This window comes from Tupaia chinensis, unplaced genomic scaffold (genome assembly GCF_000334495.1).
Source record: "Tupaia chinensis unplaced genomic scaffold, TupChi_1.0 Scaffold000232_1, whole genome shotgun sequence".
Classification (NCBI taxonomy): Eukaryota; Metazoa; Chordata; class Mammalia; order Scandentia; family Tupaiidae; genus Tupaia; species Tupaia belangeri.
The window spans coordinates 1,683,664-1,707,164 of record NW_006159708.1 but is presented as its reverse complement, the minus strand read 5'-3'; the positions used below and the strand labels follow the sequence as shown (position 1 = coordinate 1,707,164).

At 40.3% G+C, this 23,501-nt stretch overlaps 1 long non-coding RNA gene across 1 annotated transcript in view; it reads right to left on the bottom strand.

Annotated features, from left to right (window-relative positions):
* LOC102475363 (uncharacterized) overlaps positions 1–23,501 on the bottom strand; it is a 142,367-nt gene that overhangs the window by 67,676 nt on the left and 51,190 nt on the right. Inside the window, exon 2 of the long non-coding RNA XR_334529.1 lies at positions 2,764–2,879. This is a non-coding gene — a long non-coding RNA (uncharacterized LOC102475363). The remainder of the gene's footprint in view (positions 1–2,763; positions 2,880–23,501) is intronic.

The following is a 23,501-nucleotide window of genomic DNA, read 5'->3' as shown; positions in this document are numbered from 1 at the left end:
GACAGCTTCCAATGAGAACCACTCATATATACTAAGATAAAGAGGGAATCTGAGTCATCTAGGAAAACCGGGTTATGATGAGGGTGGTTAAGGAAGCGTGCCAAGCAGAACCAAGGGTATGTACAAAACCCAGAAGGAAAGATGGCACAACTTGACTGAAAAACTGGAAGAAGCCCACCAAGTTCTATTGGAACGTCTAAGAGAAGGTCAACAAAAGAAACTGGAAGAAGTGGGAAGGTCTATTTTACTATGGAGTTTGATTTTTGTCTTGACAGTAGTGCCAATGAAGAATTCTAAGTGATGGGGGTTAAGGAAGGTTTGACTGGCTGTCAGAGATGAGGGAGGGAGAAGTCAAGAAGGAGACCCCGATCAATATGTGGGCATTATCATCTACTGAGAGGATGACTACAGGAGAAGAAGCAGCAGTGTGGGTTAGGCAAAGAAGAAATGGTCAAGCTCAGTTGGATCCTTTAGATCTGAGGGTCTATGGCCAATCAGGTGGAGATCACCAGACACATAGGGTTGTTGCTTCAGAAAAAAAATGTGCCAGGAAACACATCATGTAAAAGTGAATGGGAGAAAACATTTAACAGACAGAAAAATAAAGAGTTATCTGTTGATGATAATGTATGTGGTAATATCATTGACTTGACTGCTATATACTGTATTTGTGCTGGGAAAAACCATTTCATATGCTGTAAAGATGTACAGTGACTAAATGTAATAAAAAAATTAAAAAGTGAGTGGATGGGGAACCAGCAGTTAGCGTAATGGCTATGTCACTGGACTCCCACGTAGTCAACCGCGGTTCGCATCCCGGACCCGGTGGCTTAAAACTCATGCCGGGAGAGTGTGCGTGCGTGCCCAGGATCCCAAGAGGAGAATGGAGGAGAAGGGATTGCGGCGTGACCATCCCCCGTGGGGGAGGATTTCTCGCTTTCTGTCTCTATGTCTTTCTCTGTCTGTCTGGTGAGGGCACAGACTACCCTATAGCAAACCCAAAAAAAAAAAAAAAAAAAAAGTGAGTGGATGAAACTGTCCAGGAAGAGTGTGTGCAGAGTGAGGGAAGATGAGGACCCAGGGTCCAGAAAGTGGTATGGTGGTTAAAGTGCTGGATTCCACATAGCCAACTCTGTAGTTCGAGTCTTAGACTTGGCAGCTTGAAAAACACACTGAGCACATGTCTGTGCATGCCAAAATCCAAGAGGAAAACGGAGAAGAAGTGATTGAGGTATGGCTACTCCTTCTGTAGGGTGATTTCTCCCTTACCATCTCTCTCTCTGTCCCTCTCCTGTGAGCACATGTGCCCTGCAGCAAAAGGAAGAAAGAAGAAGAGGAGGAGGAGGAGAAGGAGGAAGGAAGGAAGGAAGGAAGGAAGGAAGGAAGGAAGGAAGGAAGGAAGGGAGGGAGGGAGAGGGGAAGGAAGGAAAGAAAGAAGGAAAGAAGGAAGGGAGGGAAGGAGGAGGAGAAAGAGGAAGATGAAGAAGAAGAGGGCTCAGAATACAATCTGATAAATGTCAATACTTAAAAGAGCTTAGTCCTGGGACCAGAGTTAGCGTAATGGCTATGTCACTGGACACCCACGTAGTTGACCACGGTTTGAGTCCCAGACTTGGTGACTTAAACTCATACCGGGCGCATGTGCATGTGTGCCCAAGATCCCGAGAGGAGAAAGGAAGAGAAAGGACTCCGGCGTGGCCATCCCCCCTGGGGGGTGATTTCTCACTTTCTGTTTCTCTGTCTTTCTGGTGAGCACACATGCCCTATAGCAAAAACCTCTCCAAAAAAAAAAAAAGAGCTTAGAGCTTAGTCCTCACACACTGCTTCTCAGACCCAAAGAGCTTCAGACCAAACTATAAAATCAATCAAGTGTGTCTATGGCTTCCACTGTTTCTTCTTCCAACCCATTCCATCCCTATTAATGCATCCTTGTAGCTTCTTTTCCATGCCTAGACCATTCATGCAGCTGAATGCCACCCAATAACTATTTTCATACTATGGCAAGTCAATGATTTCTGTTGCCTTTGTTTTTAGGGCAGCCTAATTTAATGGCATAGTAATAACTAGGATGATAGAAATAGCAACTAAATTCAGATGACTAAACTAGTATGGATAAAGTGAAGAGATTTCCCTGGGGTCCCCTACTCAGTGATGGTAAGGCCCATATTCTCGTGCAGACCTCTTGGCCCCACCTCTATCATGCTGCGCACTGTTCTGGGAAAGTCTCCCTGGTCCATTGAGTCAGGGCTAATACAGTGGCACAGTTTTTTATCTATTTTTTATCTTTTTTTTTTTTTTTGGAGAGGTTTTTGCTATAGGGCACGTGTGCTCACCAGACAGAGAGAGACATAGAGACAGAAAGTGAGAAATCACCCCCCAGGGGGGGATGGTCACGCTGCAATCCCTTCTCCTCCATTCTCCTCTCGGGATCTTGGGCACGCATGCACACGCGCCTGGCGTGAGTTTTAAGCCACCGGGTCCGGGACACGAACCGCGGTTGACTACGTGGGAGTCCAGCGACATAGCCATTACGCTAACTGCTGGTTCCCCAGTGGCACAGTTTTGAGTTCAGACTTTCAAAACAGAAGCTAAAGGCGTTGCAAGGCCAGCTCTACTTCCTCTTGCCAAGGTACTTCCGCAATTCATCAAACATGGTCCACACGATACTCGTTTTCTTCACAGCAAAATGTACAAATGAGTATCTCTTGCTGCCACTTCCCCAAGGAGAAACCAAACCCAGTCCTTTATGTTTTCATCACTCACCATGTAGTAAGAGACAGGGTAAGTGGTTTAGCTGCACTGTGTCCTTGATGACAGATGGGCAGCATACATCCTTCCTTGTGTAAAAATGTCACCGCAGCTACAGATAGAGTTGGTGGCTGAAAATGGAAAGTGATGCAGATTAGATTTAACCTTAGAGGACAGACAAGAACTCAAATAAAACACACCAACCACATTCAAGGAGCAACAGCTTTCCATTCCTGACAAGCAATTGACAAGCAATACGGGAAAAGTCTGGGTGTCAAGAATCAGGAGTATTTCCAGGCAGCCAATGTTTAATTTACTAAGATTTTTATTTACCCTGAAGAAATGGGCTTGATTTGGGAAGGCAATGCAACTTTTATAGCTTTTTATTTAAAACATATGCGAGAGATTACAAATGGACAAAAAAACAGTATCACAATAAACCAAAGGAGAGTCTCTGTCCCTTAATGCTTTTTTAATAAAGTTACATCATATTATAGAGGCCCTAGACATTTCCCTTCACCACTAATATAAAAGTAGATGCATAATGCTTTCATTTACTAGGTGATATATTTAAAGTGTTCATAATAATGCAACGTGAGTTTTATTCTACTACCAATAATTAAGAAAGTGTAAAAGAGGGATCAACAAATGGTGTGATGGTTACATCACTGGATTCCCATGTAGTCGACTGCAGTTTGAGTCCCGGACCAGTCAGCTTAAAATTTATGCTGGGCACGTTTGCGTGTGTGCCCAAAATCCCGAGAGGAGAATGGAGGAGAAGGGACTGAGGTGTGGCTTCCCCTCCGGGAAGTGATTTCTCACTTTCTATCTCTCCGGCAAGAGTGCATGCCCTATAGCAAAAATCTGTCTCTAAAACAATAAAAAGAAAGTGTAAAAGAAACATTACAATGAAACTGGCATTCTCTGAGAAAAAGGAGGATCTGGATTCTGGATGAAGGTTTCAACTTTTCTTTCTAAACTTCTGTCCTTTGGTCTTTTCCAGAGTTATTCATGAACAATAATTATTCTCATTGATGACAACATGATCTAGCATTAACATTCAAAAGACAAGGTTACTTGTCTTAGACAGATACCATCTAAAGAAATTCCACACAGGAGTAATATTTAATGCCTTGGCAGTGTTATTTCATGATTTTTGCTCATACTTTATTGCTTTCAAAAGTAACGTGACGTATGAAAAGAAATATTATTCAATAAATTGGTTCTAAAGAGAAACCTGTAATATGGATATAGATATTATTAAATAAAATATGAAAAACACATTTGAAAATGGGCAGAGGACAGGAACAGAAAGGAAGAAGTAGATACAGTTAATGAAACAATAGAAAATGTTTAACCTTACTAGAAAAGAAATATGAAAACTAAAGCAAAGGCTATTTGTTGTGTCTTAGGAGAACATGTCTATTTGGGAGCAGTTTCAACATGATAATACTCATGCCCCATGGGCCAGGTAACAGGAGCACACTACATCTACTGGAGAAGGACCGCCAGGCACCAAGAGGCAAGTCTGGGTTTTAACTGAGGCTTGGCAAACCCACTCTTCTAACTAGAGCAGGATGGAAAGGATTTGCAAGAGACTTCGAAATTCAGGTTAAGAGGACTGAGTGAAGGACTAAATGAGGTTGATGAAGAAAGATAATAGGGTAAGAAAGGAGAGGAGAGTGGCCCCAGATCCAAGATTTAGATCGTAGAATGGATGACAGTGTCATTATGTAAGAAAGGAAGACAGTTCAGCCTTACAGCCTAGTGGTTAAGGAAGCCGGAACATAGATGGCTGACTGCATGGTTCAAATTCTGACCCTCACAGCTTGAGAAACACGCTGGGAGTATGTACATCCATTCCCCAAAATATCCCTCCAATGGAGAATGGAGAAGAGAATTCAGTATGACCAAGTGTCTCTAGAGGACTCTCTCTCACTCTCTCTCTCTTTCTCTCTCTCTCTCTCTCTCTCTCATAAGTACATGAACTCTCTAGCAAATAAAATAAAGAAGGGAGAGACAAGTTCTAAATTCCAAAGGGTTTTAGGTATGCCAATAAAGAAAACCACAAATTAAAAAACATATATCTTTAGGGAGCCACTGTGACTTGCCACTCAAAGTTTGCATCTCTATTATTTAATCCTAATATGAGGATTGATAACTGGTTTCACTTTTCACAACCTTCAAGATATTTTTTGTTACATTGTTTCCCAATAACAATTGTTTCCCATTACCCAGCTGTTGGGGAAGTGCGATTCAGATGACTTGCAGTGATGAGACAGCTCTCCCGCCCTCCTTCGAAACCAGACTGCCGCAGACATTTCTAGATGACCAACGAAGATAGACAACATAAGCATACACGAGGAGCAGGCAGAAGCAAGGATGTGGGAATGAAAAAAGTCTTCTTTGTCCTGCTCCTATCAACTGGAACAATTGGTTTAACCTCTCTAACAGCCATTTCCTCTGCAGTAAAACCGGATTCTTAATCCTTACCCCACAGGGAGCCGTGAGAGAGAGAGAAAGCAGAACAGTGGAGAACCATTCTCCCAGGGCTCCCTTCCAGGGTCAGGGATGATGTTTGCCAAAGAGGTTAAGCCATTGGTTCCCAGCCAGTGTGCTATGTCATGTCTGTGAGCCTTAAAGCTTTTCTGGTGCTCTGCCAACTCTTGATCCAGGTATAAAATTGCCTTTTGCTACATCTCACCATCTGAGCAAATTCAGACAGTTAACTGCCTGATGGAGCATTTTGCTGAGTGGGTTGTGATGCAAGATGTAGAACTGGAACAATTTTGCTGCACATTAGACTAGGTAGGAAGGAAAGCGAAAAGGCAAGTTCAGCAGCAAGCGAAGATAATGTCTTAAACTATGCAAAACTGTGATTCCAGAGATGAGAAGATAATGTCCTAAACTATGCAAAACTGTGATTCCAGAGACGATTTTATATTTCTAAGGGGAAACCTTTCAGATTAAGAGCATGGGCGCCCCACCACCACAATAATACATCAACAGTAACAAAAAAAAAAAAAAACTATGGATCCCCTTTACAGATCTGGATAAACACTGTTGGACAGTAGTGATAACAGTAGCAATTTTTCAATTTCATTTTGAGTCTTAATTCTCTTTCATTTGATTACAAAAATTCCAATATTTGTAGGTGTAACCTCAACAAAGAAAGGGAGAATCTCTGCAGGAAGTGCTTACCTCCAATCAGAAGTCCTCGAGTGACAGAAATGCCATCCCAGCTAACCACTCTTAACCAGACTGTTTTTGTTTATTTACTTGTTTTCCTTAGCAATCTTATGTGTAAAAAGGACTAGACCATTTCTCCTGGGATAAATATTTCAAAGCCCCAAGATGAAGGACTTTCACCTAACTATGTTAATAATTATATCAAATGTAAAAGAATTAAAGATACTAGTTAAAATTTTTTAACATTAAAAATATAGTGCCTCAGGAACCAGCAGTTAGCGTAATGGCTATGTCGCTGGACTCCCATGTAGTCGACCGCGGTTCGTGTCCTGAACCCAGTGGCTTAAAACTCACGCCGGGCACGTGTGCGTGCGTGCCCAAGATCCCGAGAGGAGAATGAAGGAGAAGGGATTGCGGCGTGACCAGCCCCCCTGGGGGGTGATTTCTCGCTTTCTGTCTCTATGTCTCTCTCTGTCTGTCTGGCGAGTGCACGCGCCCTACAGTGAAAATATCTCCAAAAAAAAAAAAAAAGTTTAGTTCCTCAGTTGCACTAGCCACATTTCAAGTGTCTAATAACTATTACATCTGGCAGAGCTATTTTTAATTCTTTTAAAATTTTAGTTGAAATATTTAATTTGTTTACATTTGATTTGATTATTGAAATGGTTGAGCTAAAGTCCTTCATCTTGGTTTTGAGTTTATATTTAGCCCACTTATTCTTTGCTACTCTTACTTTTCTATCCCTGGCTTCTTTTGGGTGAACTGATTATGTTTTAGTATCTATTTTGCCTCCTTCACTGACTTCTTATATATACCTCTTCTGGACTTTATTTTTTCAGTGTTTAATTTAAAAATTACATATATTTTTTAAAAAGAACTTTTTATTTTATTTTATTTATTATTAATATTATTTAATTTGACCAGGGAGAGAGAAAGGAAAAGCAAAAAAGCAAGTCACAAGGTCTGGCACTCAAACCATAGTCAGCTATGTGGGAGTCCAGTGCCTTAACCACCATGACACCTGCTGGCCCCATGTACTTTTTTAGTTGCCAGAGGGCACATGTGCTTGCTCAGAGGAAGAAAGAGAGAGAAAAGAAGAGAGAAGGAAAGAAAGAGAGAAGAAAGGAAGGAAGGAAAAGAAAGAGAGGGCAAGAGAGAAAGAAAGAAGAAAGAGAGAGAAAAGAAGAGAGAAGGAAAGAAAGAGAGAAGAAAGGAAGGAAGGAAAAGAAAGAGAGGGCAAGAGAGAAAGAAAGAAGAAAGAGAGAGAAAAGAAGAGAGAAGGAAAGAAAGAGAGAAGAAAGGAAGGAAGGAAAAGAAAGAGAGGGCAAGAGAGAAAGAAAGAAGAAAGAGAGAGAAAAGAAGAGAGAATGAAAGAAAGAGAGAAAACACCCCCTATGGGGCATGGTCACAATCTCTTCTCCATTTCTCCATCCTGTCAGGATTTGGGACACACATGCATACATGCCAGCACACACACACACACACACACACACACACACACACACACACACATATATTTAAGCCATCAAAATCCACCTTCGACAGTACTGTCCTGTTTCATGAACAGCATAAGAACATTAATAATAATACAGAGGGTTTTTCTCCCTTTCTGTCCTTGATTCTTGTTATTTACTTTAAAACCCACAATGCATTTTTTTGTTTTAAATAATCAATAATTTTTAAAGCAATTTAAAATTTTATATACACTCACACATACTAAAAGATAACCTTTATAAATATTCCCAATGTTCCTTTCTGGCACTCTTTATTATTCTTAGATGTGTGGGGTTCCATTTCTGAGTCCATTTCTTTTCCCCCATGTGTGCGGGAAGGGAGAAGGTAGATAGCTAGGTGAGGCATTCTTCTTATGAACTGGGGGTGAGGTTGTGAGGATAAACCCTATACTGTACATTTGGGCCTCTCTCCATTTCTGGCTACACCTAATGATGTATTGGAGCTGATTTCTTACCAGACCCTCTTTCAGTAATATCATGTTGGCAGCCCAAAACCAGCCATGGTGGGACCAGCAGATGGCATAATGGTTACATCACTGGACTCCCACATAGTCAACCACAGTTCAAGTCCCAGACCCAGCGGCTTGACACTCATGCTGAGTGCATGTGTGTGCATGCCCTAAATCCTGAGAAGAGACTGAAAGAGAAGGGATTGCTGTATGTCCTTCCTGGGGGTGGGGGGAGTGACTTCTCATTTTCTGCTTCCTGTCTCTCTGTCTCTCCAGTGAGTACACATGCCCTATAGCAAAAATCTCAAAAAAAAAAAAAAAAAAAAAAAAAAAAAAAAAACTGGCCATGGTGAATGCATTTCCACCACAAAAACCAGTAAATGCTGTCCAAAACCAGCTTCCTTCTTCCTTCCTTTTTCTTTCTTTCCTTCTTTTTCTTTCTTCCTTTCCTTTTCAGAGAGCTAACTATAAAACTAGTCCTAAAACTTCACTAGCACACCACTGTGTGCACCCTACCCCTACCTCTCTGCTGTGCCTGATGCCGCCACACTGTGGGGAGGGGGGATGACTATTTCTGGTCACAACCCCATACGCACTTCTGGCTCTGACTTCTCCTGCCCTATCATATCTGCCTCCTTCCTCTGGATGCTGAGGCTTGTGCTCCTATTTCCTTTGCCCAGTGGGTTTACATTCTTTCTGTTGCTATTTTAGTGGGACCCCAAAAGGGCATGAGTGGGGTACATGTAGTTAATCTAGTATCTCTAACCAAATGTTCTATCTTTGTCTTTAAACATGGAAATTTCAAAGAAATCAAGCAACTTTAAGGACTTAAGACTTTATAATCAATTTAGCCTAATAAAAGTTCTAATAAGCTTCGTGTTGTACAGGTTCCCTTTTCTTCTTGTTCTTAAGTAAAACCCTAAGGACCATGAACAGCTATTTTTTTGCCTCTATTGAGAAAAAAAAAATGAAGAAGAAAACCAGTATTTACCTAGTGCCTGAGTCATTTAGATGGCAATGGTTTAAGTCAATATTTACTGAGTGATTACTATGTGCTATGTATTATGCCAGGTTCAGAGTGAAAAGGAGCAAGGCAGACATACTCCAGCCCTCAGAGAGTTTATAGTGTAGGAAGGGAGACTATCAAGTCACTTAAAACCCTTATACATCTATGATGCATGCTAGAAGAGGAAAAGTACCATCTATCCTAAGAGCCACGACAAAGAGATTGAATGCTGAGAGTGAAGGAAGACTTCCCAGAGAAGATGATGTTCTGACTGAGACTTAGAGAAAGAGGAACTGGTGCAAACAACAGAGGCATCACAGCTTGTTTAAACAGAGACAGAATTTAGTAAGGACTATTAGGTAGCCTACATAATTTCCACAAAGGTCAGAGAGAGTCAGGCTTGGAAGCTATAAAGCCATAAATAATGTCCAAATGAAACCATCAAATTTCTCCAGTAAGGACCCTCCTGCTGCTGCTGCTGTTGCCAAAGTTTCTCATTCAAGCAATACAAACACTAGGCTATTCCAAAAGGTGAACGTGTCTCTGCTTTCCTGGGCAGAATGACCTTCCTTTCTTTAAATTTTCCAGATTCAAATCTCAGAAAATGTGTGTTTCAAGCCAGGTTTGAGTTACCATGAGAATGTCCTAGCTTGGCTGGAGGCTGAGTTTGTCCCACCTATCTTGAGTTGTAGAATTCATAAGGTAGAAACTCCAGAACATAGAAGGCTGCAAAGGTGCTTAGTGGCTAAAAGACATAAATGTCATTCTCAAAATGCCACTATCACTGGTTTTATGTACTGATCAGATTTGACCAGTGTGTGACTGTTATTTAAATATGCCAACATATTTCTTATGGAATCACAGATCTTCCTTAAGACAGAGAGGGACCTTCCAGAGTTAGCTGGCAGAGCCCATAACATCTAGAAGGCAAATTATTATTTATTCCCATTGCAACAGAAAAGGCACAAGGATCCTTGAGAAGTATGTCCTGTCCAAGCTCACTTGCTGGTAAGTAGCAGTCAAGACCAGAATTCTTATCTCCTGGATGTTCACACACTTTTATCTGGTGGTTGGCACCCTGGGGTGACAGGCAGTATACTAATATTGGTCTGTGGGGATGGCTGAAGCAGGCAATGTGTAAGGCCAGTGACTTAGACTAGGATGGTTCAGTGGAGATGAACTAAGCTGCCTAGATGAGCAATATAGGAGTTAAAATTGGTAGGACTTCACAATGTGGCAAATGATGGAGAGGGGAGTTTGGGTTGTTCCCAGTTTGGGGATGATTAAACCAAGTGAATGGTGATGTCCTTTACTTTGATAGGTAATTGAAGTCTGGCGTGGAAGTGGAGAGTGGATAGAGGAGATGAGGAATGAAGTTAACATCTCCCATTTCAGACATGTCAAATTTGAGGGGCCAATGGTACACTTGCATGGAGATGTTTAAGGCAAGAGGCCTGAAGGAGCAGGATGTGGACTTAAGCACTGTCCACATTGTTATAGTAACTATAGCAGGGAAGAGATTAAATCCCCCAGGGCAAGAGCATAAGTGAAAACGGGAAGAAGAACTAGAACACAACCCCAAGGACTAGCAGGATAAAAAGGACTAGAGGAGAAGAAAAATGAAGGAGACAGTAGGGAAGTAACCACGAGAGGAGGAAGAGAGGTAGGTATCAGAGAGTGACAGGAGCAACAGCAGGCACAGTTAAGTTCCCCTTTCCTTGAGATTGGTAACAAATCTTCAAGATGAGATAGAATATTATGCTGCTTCTTACTGCAAGAATGGTTATAGAATGGGAGATGAGATGTTCTCGTAAGGCTGTGCTATTTCTTTAGGTCTTTAGAACTATCTACATCAATCTAATGCTGACATATGGGCTCAATGCCCATGTGGTGGTTGGTTTGACTTGGTGTGGTTTGGTTTTGCTTTTGGTTTCAGTTAGTTTACTAGTTGTTTTTTGTTTGTTTGTTTTGTTTTTGTTTTCCCTAGAAAGTAATTTTTTTTCCTCATGGTGCAAGTTGGCACTGGCTGTGTCTAATAAATACCAACTAATTCACAAGAAAAATGATGACAGAGAAGGTATGTGGTGGCTCTGGGGCTCTGTGCATCAGAATTAAACTTTGGAAGGGTTTCATACTTCTTGAAAAATTGGAAAGCCCTGCAAATCAGGAGCACTGGCTTGATTCCCAGATCTACCCATGGCTTAGCTTACATGAACTCAGAGCTAAGTTGCTTAACTCTTGTCTAACTCACCACCTCACTTTGCAAAATGAAAATAATACAAATGTGTTCTCTTGGCTTAATGAGAGACTGCCCACAGCTATGAGCTCCTTATAACCAAATGGAAAAATATAACAATAACGTTTTATGATTGCTATTCTTGGAACTGGGGTCTTTATTACAGATCTGTATATAATACAAAAGTAATAATCCCATGTTATTAGGTTATATGAACCAAAGACTGAATGTCCAGGGTCAAAATGAGCTTTCTCATCTGTCACACACATTAGGAAGTTCAATTAGAATATGGTCTATATAGTAAGAATATAAAACTCTGACCTTTTTAAGCAGCTATCACATAGAGCACAGAATGTGACAGAGTTTCCATTCTGACTGGATAATTACATGGAATTTACCATCTCTCACTGTTTTCATGATTGAAGAGAGTGCTGGAATTTTCTAAGCCGTAATTTTAAACTAACACAAACATTAGAGTTGCATGTTTTACTGCACTTTGGGGGACCGTTTCTAGGCTGAGTATTTAGCAAGAAGCATTGAAAAGTGTCTGGTCTTGCAGATCCCAGAGGAGATTCCAGTGTTCTTTCCCGACTTCCTCACCCCAGTGCACTATTGCGTTTGATATTGAGTAATATTAGTAATATCTTATTAATACACTTTTTTTTACATTATGCCTTTATCCAAAAGGTCATACACACTATATCGGCAAGCCTCATAACAGCTGGAAAAGAGAAACTATACTCTTCATTTATCTGAATGAAGAAAATGAAGCGATGTGAGGACAGTTTCTGGAGTATGTCCTTTGTATATCAACAAGCACCATCTTGCTGGTTTCCTTATAAAGGAGAAGGTGTTTCATAGTAACCAAAGGTACTGGAATAGTTCCTTGCTCTGGCTAAGCCACCAGCTGACCAAGCTCCTGAGGGCACCATGTCAGATAGATTCATGTGTGTGCTGTGGGCTGGCAACAGACTTCATGACCCTTCAAATCTAGACCCTTTAAATACTTGTACAAGATTTAGGGGAGGGACAGAGCACCAGGTGTGAGAGGAGAAGAAAGATACATGTACCCTAGATACCAAAATAAGGAGGTGCTAGACCAGCCTCATCACACGGTGATTAAAGGAGTCAGATCTCACATGGCCAACTATGTAGTTCGAATTCAACCCCAGCAGCTTAATAAAACATACTAGGCACATGTATGTATGTGACAAAGCCTCAACAGAATGGAGAAACAGAGAAGGGATTATAATATGACCACACCCCCTTGAGGGGGGTGCGCTTTCTCCCATTTCCTCTCTCTCTGTCTGTCTCTGTTGCTCTGTCAAGCACACGTATACCCTGGCAATAATTAATAAATAGGAAAGTGCTGCTTACTGCTTCTCTCCTGCCAGAAGGCAGTTTCGTCACCATCTGCATGATCTGATGTGTGCCTCTTGCAGTTGTCATGTCCCACACAACTCATCTGCACATTCCTTCTAACCCCATAAATAGTGTGAAGGTCTGGCTAGCATAACTCCCCGGACTTTCTTCCACTCCAGGCATGTATTTAACACTCTCTATAGACCACTGCCCTGGTGATGCCCAGACTGCTCTGCTTCTTGGTCCAGCTCTGCCTGAACACATAACTTGACCTAGCTGGGCCTTGGGTTCAGAAAGTTCAGTTTGGTTTCAATGGAACTCTTATCTAAATAAAGCCTACATGGAAGCCCAACACAAAATGCATCAAAACAGAAGGGCTTGAAGAGGAAAGGTAGCAGCTGGGAGTCCACTCATTGCCCTTCCCTCACATTCTTGGCTGTGGCTTTTACACTGGGAGAAGAGGACAACACATCTCATAGCCTGTGAAGAAAAGTTGGAAACCATTAAACTAGTCTATCTCTTGGGTAAATCAGCTTTCACATTTTATAATTCTGCTTGAATATGTTAAGGAACTTAAGGCAGGTAGGAGAGGAGATGGGAACTAAATGGGGAGTTTCAGTGTCATGCTTAAGTTTTCATAGGGTGACTGGATTTATCCCCTCTAGGGAAGCGCTAGAAGTGGGTGACACCTCTTCCTAAAGCCAAAGGAAGGAGAGAAACTTAAAGAAAATCACTCAAACCATTCAAAAGTCTGGGCTGGACCAAATGGTAACCTCTTCCTTTACATTTGAGACTGTTCATCATTTCCATCCAAAACCACTGGGGTTGCAGAACACCTGAAGCTGTTTGGGTATTAAAAAAAAAAAAAAAAAAAAAAAAACAGGAGGATAAATGACAGCATTGCCACAACCCAGCCCAATAAAGATACATGAGCTTCCCTGGAGTTGGTATAGACACTATGGAAGATGCCTGGGCTTGGCCCATTTGTTTTGCTTTGTTTTGTCTTTGTTTGCTTATTTTTGTTTTTTTTTTTCCTTTGGTGTTATGGTCTGTTGTATGTTTTCTCACTAAAATTTGTATATTGAAACTTAATCTCCAGTGCAATAATATTAAGAGCTATTATCTTTTGGGGCAGAGTTCTCATGAATGGGATTAAATGCCCTTGCAAAAGGGCTTGAAGGAGCCTATTTTTCCTTTTTGTCCTTCTACCATGTGAGAAGACATGAAAGGCACTACATATGTAGAAGTCTTCACCAGACACTAAATTTCCTGGTAGCTTTATCTTAGACATCCAGCCTCCAGAACTGTAAGAAATGAGTTTCTATTGTTTATAAATTATCCAGTCTAAGTTATTTTGTTATAACGGCAAGAACTAAGATAAGCAGTGTACCTCAAAAGGATCCTATGAGCAAGACACTATGAGCCATTGTGGTATATGGCCTCCAATATTGCCATCAATAATTCCTCACCCTCCAAAAGCACCTCCTATTAAAAGGTGGAGTCTATTTCTTCTCTTCATAAAGGGAAGCTGACCTTATGACTTGCTTTGTCCAATAAACCGGGTTAGAAAATCTAGACTCATTACTTAAGCAGCCTAGTATCTCCTGTTTTTGCCGTGTTGGAAGCCAGCTACCACGCTACACAAAAACACTGGCTAGACTGCTGAAGGGTGAGGGTCCTCATGGATAGAGGACTGGAGGATGAGAGGTCATCCTGGACATTCAGCCTCAGCCAAGCTCCCAACAGAATGCAGGTATGATGTCAGCCTACACCAGCAGAAAAACCACCCACCTGGGCCCAGTCAACCCACAGACCTTTGAGAAATCATAGCGCACTGTTGTTCTACTCCATTAAATTTGAGTGCACTGTTTCACAATAGGTAAGTGAAACAATCACTATCAAAGCCAGTGAGGAAAGCAAAGAGCCCAAGCCAAATTTCTTTTTCTAGGGGACCATGTAAAGGGAAAACCCTGTAGAATACCAAGTGGCAGATATTCATGAGGATGTCAGTTTACTAGGAGGTGCGTGTTCTGCCACCAGGACAATAACAATACCTGAATATTGTATTAAAATAACAGCATGGGACCAGCAGTTGGCATAATGGCTATGTTGCTGGACTCCCACATAGTCGACAGCGGTTTGAGTCCCGGACCCAGTGGCTTAAACTCACAACAGACACATGTGTGTGCATGCCCAAGATCCCAAGAGGAGAATGGAGGCAAAGAGATTGTAGAATGGTCATACCCCCCTGGGAAGTGATTTCTTGCTTTCTGTTTCTCTGTCTCTCTCTGTCTCTCTGGCGAGCACACACAACCTATAGCAAAAAATAAACTCTCCAAAAAAAAAAAAAAAGTGATTGCATGATAGAAAACACATAGCATTTTTTGTGCACCAAGCACTGCTCAGAATACTTTATGTCTTCTCACTTAATCCTCACAGTGGCTCTGTAAGAAAGGTTCTATTGCCATTCCATTTTACAGATTAAGAAACTGAGGGCAGAGAGGTTAAAAGATGTTTAATCTTTAGTGACTGAAAGATATACATGTGATAGGACTTTCCAGTTCTTAAAACAATACTCCCAACCACAAAATAATACTGCCTCTAATATGGACCTAAGTGTTTCATAGGCATAAGTAATTTATTTAAATAACATAGGATAACATTTTCAATTTTCAACACAAACTCCAGCTGCATGTTAAAAGAATAAAACATCATGCACAAACAGGGCTTATTATAGGAATGTAAGATAAACTCAATGATTGAATTTTATACTTTGTGTGTATATACACACACACACACCTATATGTACACACACATGTATATGTATACATCTATATACCCACAAATATATACACACACATATATATAGTATATATATACATCTATGTACATGTGTATATATAGATATGTGTGTGTGTGTGTATATACATATATATGTATATATAGCATCGGCCAATAGGGTGTGGTCATGCCAAGTACTTCTTTCTCCATTTCTCCTTCCCATCAGGATTTTGGGCACACACACACACACACACACACCCAGCATGTTTTGTAAGTCACTGGGGCCAGGACTTGAACTGCAGTCCAGTGTGATCCAGCTCCCAATGTATAGTGTTTAACCACTGAACTACAGAGCTAGCTCGTAATTATATACATTGTATTAGTTTCCTATGGCTGTTATCACCCACTACTGCAAACATGGTAGCTTAAAACAACACGTAATTTTTTCTTTTACAGTTTGGGATGCCAGACATCTCAAACTCAGTTTCAGTCAGCTGAAATCATATGACAGCAGAGCTGCACCACTTGTTGAGGCTCGTGCTTTTTCCAGCTCCTACAACAGCACTCCTTGCATCTCTTGGCTCAGGGCCTCTTCTGCCATCTTCAAACCAGCACCATAGCATCTTGCTTAAGTGGTGAGATTGCTGCCTTCTCCCTCTTTCAGTTTCCCTTTTATAAGGACACTTTTAGAGCCCATGCAGTTTACCCAAGATAACCTACCCATCTTTAGATCCTTAATTTAAAACACCTGTAGAGTCCTGTGTAAAGTAACAATCACAGGTTCCAGGGATTAGGATGTAGGTATCCTTGGGAGATACGATTTAGCATATCACAAATAATGTTTCTCTTTTTTTGAGAGGTTTTTGCTATAAGGCGCATGTGCTCGCCAGAAAGACAGAGAGAGACAGAGAGACAGAAAGCAAGAAATCACCGCCCCAAGGGGGGGATGGCCATGCCACAATCTCTTCTCCTCCATTCTCCTCTCAGGATCTTGGGCACACGCGCACATGCACCTGGCATGAGTTTAAGCCACCAGGTCCAGGACTCAAACCATGGTCGACTACATGGGAGTCCAGCAACACAACCATTATGCCAACTGCTGGTCCCCACAAATAATGTTTCTAGTATAATTTGCCACATTAATAAACCTAATGAGAGAAAACAATTGCTTATCTACATGAAGGCTGAAAAAAGTGAGGAATATATTTCAATATCCATTCTTAATTTTAAAAAGTGATTAAAAACAGGATAGATATATGTTATTATGTTTTATCATTATTATCCAAAAGCCAGTGTCCGCCCTTGATAGAAAATTTATGAACATTACCATCACCAAATGTCAGGAATCGAGTATTTGTCCAAATCATAACTATCAATATTGTTTGGGAAGTGTGAACACAAGTAAACAAAAGATAAAGTTTAAATATATAAAAAGTAAAAAAGAAAAAGTATTGCTATTACATTATATATGATCCTCGACCTGAAAAACCTGAATCAACTGAAAAATTGTTGGAAAAAATGACATATATCAACAGGTATAAAACTAATATAAAGAAGTAAATAGCTTTTATATGTACAAACGATGCCAATTAGAAGAAATAAAAGAAAAGGCCCCATAAAAATAGTTGATGTATTCCTGAGGGCACAAAAGAAAACTTGAAAAATAAAAAGACAAACTAGGTTCTTGAAAGGAAGATTTCATATCATAATGTTGTTAATTCTCCCTAAGGAATCCTATAAATATTATGCAGTCTCTGTAATATTACTAATAGTGTGGTTTTTGCAAGCTAGGCAAAGTGATGTTAATAGTTCAAATGTAAAGGTAAACAAATAAGAGTAGTCAGGGAAAATGTGTAAGTTATTAGCATAATTAAACAAATTGTAAAGCTACAATAATAAAAGAATTTGCTAGAAAAATAAATGGAACAAAAAAGAAAGTCTCGAAGTATACCCATGTACAAATTAAATATTTCTTAAAAGTGGCATTTCAGCTCCATGGGGAATAAAAAGGATTATTTGATAAATGAACAATCTATTGAGCATTTATTGTTGAGTTGATGGGACAAAAAGTAGACACCTGTTAAAATAAAATAAAATTGGATCTATACGTCACAATTAAGAATAAATTCCAAATAGAACAAATATTTAAATGTTTAAAAATGAGAACTGAAAATACTAAGAGGCAATTTGTCATCTTTTCATGAGGCAGGCTCTCAGAGACGTGACAAAATACGGGTACCTGAAAGAAAAGACTGGGCCAGCCGTGGTGATGCGGTGGTCACACAACACTCTGCCGAACCCTCCCGGGAAAGTCCCAGTTTCACATCCGGAGGTCTCCCTGCACATGCCAGGTCCGCTTGTGAGCCGGCAATCAGGCTCATGGAGGCTAGGAGTGGACTGCATTGTGAAGACTTTATTAGCTGTGCCTGTCTCTCTATCTCTCTCTATCACTACCTCACTCATGGAAGAAATAAACGTAAGAAAGAAAAAGATTGTTTAATTCTACTATGATTTTTTTGAATTTTATAAAATACAACAAGCAAAGTAAAATGATAAGCAACAAACTAGGAAAACTATTTGTAAGCTACAAGTAATTTTCCTTAAATATAAATCAACAGATTAAAAAGTTAACAATTGGGACCAGCAGTTGGTGTAATGGCTATGTCGCTGGACTCCCATGTAGTCGACCGCGGTTTGAGTCCAAGACCTGGTGGCTTAAACTCAACCGGGCACAAGTGCGTGCGTGCCCAAGATCTCGAGGAGAGAATGGAGGAGAAGGCACTGTGGCGAAATCACCCCTGGGGGATGATTTCTCACTCTCTGTCTTTCTGGCAAACGCACACGCCCTATAGCAAAAACTTCTCCAAAATAAATAAATAAACAGAAAGTTAACAATCAAATAGACAAAGGGTAAAGGATAAGAATAATCTAATAACAGAAGAAAGAAAACCACACATACAGCTTTTAAATACATAAAGACATCCTTATAATAGAAGATATATAACCACATTGAAATTATTTTTCATTTAAAAGTAAAGATCAAATAGCTTAATGACATACTATATTGGTGAGAGCATGAAAAATAGGCATTTCTGGGGACCAGCAGTTAGCATAATGGCTGTGTCGCTGGACTCCCACGTAGTCGACCGTGGTTCGAGTCCTGGACCCAGCGGCTTAAACTCACACTTGGCACGTGTGCGTGTGTGCCCAAGATCCCGAGAAGAGAATGGAGGAGAAGGGATTGCGGCGTGGTCATCCCCCCTGGGGGGTGATTTCTCACTTTCTGTCTGTCTCTCTCTGTCTGGCGAGCACACGCACCCTATAGCAAAACCCTCTCCAAAACAAGAAAAAAAAATAGACATTTCTATACACTGTTGGCTCATCAACCTCTAGAGTATAATTGGCAGACTCTGACAAAAGAACATAAGAAATATGAATATATCCTTTGGTCTAGCATATTACCTCCAGAAATTTATCTCACAGATAGACTTACACATTTACAAAATAATTGTACATAAAAGCATATTATTGCAAAATTGTTTATAAGAGCAAAAACTGGGGAGTTACCTAAGTATCAGTAAAGAAATGGTTATGTAAAATATGGAATCCTACAAAGATATGTAGCAAGATAAAATACTTTAAAAGAAAGATACATAATAGTTTATATGGGAAGTTACAAAAATGTCTACCAGTTAGACATTTTAAAAAAAGATAATATCCATCTATTTACTTAGATATCTAGAAAATGTTAGATATCTAGAATAATGCACAAAAAAACACTATGAATTTTGGTTATCTCTATGGAGGGATCTCAGGTGGCTGGGGAAAAGAGTAGAAGAAAGAATTTATACCTTTTGGATTTTAAAAAATATTTCCTATTCTTTAAAAAAAATTGAAAACATCCATTTTAAGAGAGAGAGAGAAGAGACTCATAGTTAAATGAGATTTCCACATTTGAGTACAATTTAGAAACCAATATAAATTAAATTGAATTGGGACTCTTTCTCATAAATATTCCTGTTTTCAGTCACGGCTTCATCCCAACTGGTTCTATCTGAGCATGAGAAAGCACACCTTGCATCTCATCCCACACCCTTCTTGGCGTCTTCTGAACTAGCCTATAATGCAGCACCTCTGCCATACAGTGGAGGAGACTTGTGTGGCTTTCTTCCATTTGTCTCCCCTCCCTTGTTTCCTGGTTCTTCCTTTTTTTTGTATTAGTATTAAGCCTTCAAGCTTATTCATAGCTTGAACAGTTGTGTCTTTGAGTTTTAAACTCCTAATGTTCCCTTCATAGTCCCAAAGATCTTGTATCTAGGTCTTCTCCCTGATGATCCTAGAAGAGTTTATTGGCTTTGCTGTGTCTCTCAGAACCCAAGTTTCCTGCATCTGCTAGGAAAAGAGAAAGACCACAGTGATTAACAGCTTCTCATGGACCAATGGATCCTCCCGTGACAAGTCCCTCTCCACCCCCAAGAAAAGAGGCTTTTTAAGTTCATCATGGCTTCTTATGATCCCTCCAGAAATATGACTTGAGAGCACATCCGTTTTTCCCAATCCTATTTTTAAAACCTATTGAAAATATAACTAGGTTTTAAGATAGCAAAGCCTGAGTCATATGTATGTAATAGAAGTTATTATATATGTTATTTTGAAGGAAAACAGCTTCATCATTCTCAAAAAGAATATTTTCCCTACTATTGCCTCAAATCCTCCAATTCTGCCATTACTCATGCAGTCTATGGAGCTAGCATTGCCTTCTCTGTAAGGGCTGAGTACTCTGACAGGGTTTACATACTGGATTCTCAACACCTTAGTATGAATGAGTTTATCAGAGCCCTTCTTTTTTTGCCAATAGTGATCAGAATAGATTCAACACACAGTAGCAGACTATATTAGTTATGTATTAGCTATCTAATGCTGCATAATAAACAGCCTGAAACCGTAGTTACTTAAAATTGCACACACTTATTATTTCAGTTTCTTTGGGTTAGGAATCTGGGCATGACATAGCTGGGTCCTCTGCCTTGAGTCAAGGTCTTAACTGGGTTAAGACTCAGAGAGGAAGAATTCACTTCCAAATACACATAGTTATTGTCTGGATTCAGTTCCTAAAAGTTTTTTGGACTGAGGATCTGAGTTCCTCTGTGGCTATTGACCAAAGAACATATATAGTTCCTCTCCAACATGGCAGCTTGATTTATCAAACCATGCAAGATGGGAGGACAACCGAGAGATTAGGCCTGTATGGAAGTCACAGTCTTTGAAATCTAATCATGATAGATTTTGCATTATTTTAATGGTTAGAATCAAGTCACTCCAGTGTAAGGGATTATACAGAACATGAATACTAGAAAGTGGGAGTTGATGGAAGCCACCTAGGAATCAGTCAGCCACACAAATTTCATCTACTCAGTAATCACTTATTCACCATAAGAAGTTAGATACAGCCCAGGTGTGGTGGTGTGTGCTGCTAAAACACTGTGCCCTATAGGCTGAGACTACATAAGAAGGCTCAAGTTCGATTCCTGGCCCAACCTAAATGTCAAGCCCAGTGTTACACACCTGCACTCCTAGCTATTAGGAAGATCAAGGCAGGAGGATGAAGATTTCCAGGCCAGCCTGGGCAATGTAGCCAGACTCGGACTTTAAAAAGAAGCCAGACATGGTGGCATGCATCTGTGCTCCCAGCTACTCAGGAGCCTGAGGAAGGATGAGGACATAATGAGACTGTCATTTAAAAATGTGTGAAGAAGAAGTTAGACTAGGTCAAGGATCTCAGGTGCAAGCAATTCTCATTTATCTGTAAGGAATCCTATTTCAGAACGTGGGGTATCATCATCCAAACATGGACTATTCCCCCATATATGTCTTCCCTGAAGCCTCTTCCTCAAGGAGCAGCCTCTGGCCAAGGCTGTTCTCTGAAGAATGTACACGCCCCCAGGAATGAGGTACAGAATACAGGCAAAGCTGATCATAAAACTCTGTAAGGATCTGAGGAGACTTAAGTGTTTACACGTACCCAAGTGTGCTGTGCCACATTGAGGCACAAACTCTTCACCTACCACCACGGCCAGTGCCTAATGTAAGTTTAATAAACCAGGGGCTTTGCCTGCTAGACCTCAGGGTAATTTCTTTGGAATAGGTAAGTGTTGCACTCAAGTCCTCTTGGATTCAGGGTTACCATGTTACGTAGAGAAAATTCACAGGACTCCCTTTATTTAACTCAATCTCTACTCAACATTCATGCAAGATCCCTGTCCCTCGTTGCCTAACAGATAACAATATGGGGATGTCTTTGCTTCCTATCTTCCATTATATAGTCATTTTCATCATCACTGAGTTATTTATTATATGTCTGAAAAAATAATACAGATTGTTACATTTATTTATGTATTTATTTATTCATTTTTAGAGAGTTTTGCTACAGGGCACATGTGCTCACTGGAAAGACAGAGAGAGACCGAGACAGAAAATGAGAAATCACCCCCTAGTAGGGATGGCCATGCCATAATCTCTTCTCCTCCATTCTCCTCTCAGGATTTTGGGCACGCACGCACACATGCCTGGTGTGAGTTTTAAGCCTCCAGATCTAGAACTCAAACTGCAATTGACTATGTGGGAGTCCAGCTACTAGCCATTTGCTAGTCCCAGCCTGTTAAATCTAAAAAGGCAGAAAAAAACTACATCAATCTTCATACTAGCCAAAAACAATATTGTGTAATCCAGAACTTTCTCTAAGCTTTTACCATCCAAGGTAACATACCCATCAGAAAAAAAAATTAGTTGTTGAAATTGTTTCCTGCCTTTTTCTGATTTTAATCAAACACTTTCTTTACAGTATAGAAGCTATACCCTAAATGGGGATAGCAAAAATAACATTTCATTTCTATTTCAACTCAGGAAATTTTAAAAAATCTTTTTTGTGTAGATTACATAACCTCCTAGACTCTTTATTTTTCTCTACATGTGTTATAACAAGACTAGTATTAGGGTTTAGTTAATCCCCCCCCTGCTAAAATGCACAGAACTCTCACACTTTCTCTTCTTAGAGACAAATACAAATGGTTCCTGACTTAATAATAGTTGGACTTAGGATTTTTCAACTACAAGAGTACGAAAGCAATACCCTTTTAGTAGAAACCTCATTTCGAGTGCCCATGCAATCATTCTATTTTTCACTTCCAGCGCAATAGCCAATACGTTATATGAGGTACTCAACACTGTGTTATAATATAGGCTTTGTGTTAGATGATTCTGCCCAACTGTAGGCTAATAATGTAAGTGTTCTGAGCACATTTAACTGGGCTAGGCTAAGCTATCATGTTCAATAGGTTAAGACTATTAAATGCATTTTCCATTTACAACAGGTTTATTGGGACATAACCTCATTGTAAGTTGAACATTTTTGCTTTTCAGCTGAGGGGAGACCTAGTAAGTTAAGTACCTGGACCAGAGCCACACGGTGAGTGAGGGAGAAGGAGAGAGAGCAGAAATTCCAGCTAGAGTTCAGAACCCAAGGCAGGACCAGAGACAGGCTGGCAGGCCAATGTGGAAAGCACAGATTGAAAACTCAGGAAATCGTGGTGTCTGTTTCTGACAGCAAAGGTATGTTTCAGGGTAAGAAATGGACCTCTGCAACTCTTGATGCTGCTCTTTGCAGGTTCTGATCACTTCTCCTTCGATATTTAATGCTTAAAAATTTTGAAATGAATACAAACCACATAGAAGCAGGCCTGTCCTTTTCATCAGGAAAGAAAAGTATCTGTTCACCCTTCACATACACCCACCTAAGATCCCTTTCAGCAAAAGTGTGGCTTCATGTTTCCCTCCAGTACATGTTTTTGCCCTACAACCTGAACCCCAGGAGATATATTATTGTTCTAAAAGTACTACCAGCCTATTGCAAATTCTGTGGAAATCCCCTCTTAATCCCCCCAAGCCAAACTACAGAAGTTGATTGGAAAACAGTAGCTGTTCTTGCTCCACATTCAGAGGAAAGGAGGAGGGGACAGTCTGTTTTAAAACATCAAACTTGGGCACTGCATTGAGTATGATGGTGTGATCTCATCTAAATAGCTCTCAATTTAACATGTGACAGGATGAAAATTCAGGAGATTCTTTTCATTTCCCAAAGATATACTTATTCTTTTGGGACACATTCATGGTTTGCTTTTCCATAATCATTTCTGACGTATTACTTATCAGACTCCAAG